At 31.4% G+C, this 2,362-nt stretch overlaps 1 pseudogene; it reads right to left on the bottom strand.

Annotated features, from left to right (window-relative positions):
• LOC123084418 (disease resistance protein RGA5-like) overlaps window positions 1-2,362 on the bottom strand; it is a 21,215-nt pseudogene that overhangs the window by 2,793 nt on the left and 16,060 nt on the right.

Here is a 2,362-nt window from a genome sequence, read left to right as displayed (position 1 = left end):
TTTCCTTTCATTTCTTTTCATTCTTGCTTTCCTTTTTTTCTTTTCAACTTGAAATTCTTTTCATTCTTGTTTTCCGTTTTTTTTCTTTTCCTTTTTCAAGTGCATTTTTCTTTTTCAATTTTTTAGATATTTTACATATTGTTTGGGATTTCAAAAAATGTTTCTGTTTTGCAAAAAGAAATCACAATTTTGAAAAAAAAATCAAAATTTGCAAAGAATGTTCGTTGCTTCAAAATTTTGTTTGGGATTTCAAAAAAAATCAGTTTCTAAAAAATTCTTTGGAATTTCAAACAATGTTACCATTTACAAAATTTGTCCAAAACTTCAACAAATGTTCATGTTTCCAAAACAAATTCCTGTTTTAAAAATCTTTAGGATTTTCAAATTCATGGTTCAATGTTTCCAGAATTTTAAAGAAATGTTCATGTTACGAATTTGTTTTTTCACAAATTCAAAATATGTTTGCGGCTACATAATATGTTTTAAATTTCATAAAATGTTCCCATTTACAAAGTTTTCTTCAGAATTCCACGAAATATTCCTACTTTTTAGATTTATTGACTAATTCAAAATATTTTTCTAATTTCATTGAATGTTATCATTTGCAAAATTTGTTCATAATTGTTTTTTAAATATTCCTTTTTAAAAAAATTGTTGACAAGTTCAAAAAAATTCGCGGCGTCTAATTTGTTCTGAATTTCATAAAATGTCCCAATTTTCCAAATTAGTTCAAAAATTAAGTTAATTTTTTTTAAATATTCACGGCATGAAAGTTTTTTAGTGTTTTTGAAAAATGTCTGATTTTCAAAAATAATAATTTATTTTTAAAAAAGTTCAAGGATTTGCAGAAGAAGAAAATATATTTTCGGAAAGTCTTTAAATTTTCCAAAAATTCTTCATGGTTTTAGAAAATCATTGAGTTTATTATAAAATATTATGGAGTTTGAAAAAATTACTACAGTACCCACTCTGGTGCAGTGGTTCGCTACTACACCTATTCGATCTTCCTCTATGTATAGTCCTTTAAAGTTTGGCAGTGTTTAGTTAACATGAACTGTCATTAGCTCTGGTGGCAAGTATCAGGACTTCAACAACCACACGTCGCGAGTTGGACTTCTCTCGGGCACACTGATTTTTTTGTATTTAAGCAATATAGTGCTTTCGTTCGCTCACGGTTCCTGATGTTGGGCCGGTCCATTTGAGGGCACCCCCTATGCGAATCGCTGAAAATTTGTCGTAGAATGCTATATAGAGGAGCCCCCCTTTGGACCTAGCTTGTACCATTTCTGATAGTCTAAAAAAGTAGGACGAGCCTTAAAGCTTGTGGCCGAAAAACTAAAGGCCATATACCATGGCATTTCCTATTCCGCGCTTAAGGCGGCAGTTATAGGCTATTCAGCCAACCGGCGCACACCCCTTTGCCATGGGCCCATAGCCCATGTACTATTTTCAAATCTTCAAAAAAAGAGGGGCGTACGACGTGAGATTCGAACTCACGCCCTAAGGGTTTAACACCATCCGCAGTAACCAAATGGCTAGTTAACCTGCTAAGCCTAATTTTTTTCTTTTGTTGTGCGTCCCATGTAAGGCAGGTAGTGGCCAGCTTTTTTTTTCCTGGTTTTCCTGAACTGATATTTGTTCTGTTTTATTAGGTTATTTATTTATTTAATTTATTTTTCTCTTTCCTTTTTCTTCAAATGCATGATTTGTTTCATATTCATGAACTTTTTTCAAATTTCATGAACTTTTCAAATACAAGAACTATTTTCAATCTCGTGAACTTTTTCAAATTGTAAACTTTCTCAAATTAGTGAACTTTTTCAATTGCATGAACTTTTCAAAATCTATCAACTTTTCAAATCCATGAGCTTTTTCAAACTCGTGATAATTTTTCCAAATTCGTGAACTTTGTTTTCAAATTAGTGAATTTTTTCAATTTTGTTGAACTATTTTGCATTTCGCAAACTTATCTAAATTCGTGAACATTTTCTAATTTTCGTGAATTTTTCTAATCCGTAAACTTTTTTCAGACCCGTGAACTTTTTTCAATTTTCATGAACTTTTCCAAATTCTATGAACTTTTATAATATGTGAACTTTTTCTCAAATTAGTGAACTCTTTTCATTTTCCGTGAACTTTTTTCTTTTGAAACAAATTCATGAATGTTTCGAATGTTCGTGAGCCTTTTTTGAAATCTGTGAACTCCCGAACTTTGTTACAACACGGCTACAGTTTGTTCACAAGTATTTCACTCTACTCTAACTCAGTAGTAGCAGGTAGCTCTAGTGGTTAGCCTAACGTGATGAATGAAAAGGCATGAGTTCGAATCCTGGTAACAGCAAAAAAAGAAAATTGGGGTCTT

The sequence above is a fragment of the Triticum aestivum genome, chromosome 4A (assembly GCF_018294505.1).
Source record: "Triticum aestivum cultivar Chinese Spring chromosome 4A, IWGSC CS RefSeq v2.1, whole genome shotgun sequence".
NCBI classification, from domain to species: Eukaryota; Viridiplantae; Streptophyta; class Magnoliopsida; order Poales; family Poaceae; genus Triticum; species Triticum aestivum.
This window is presented reverse-complemented; position numbering and strand designations above follow the sequence as displayed.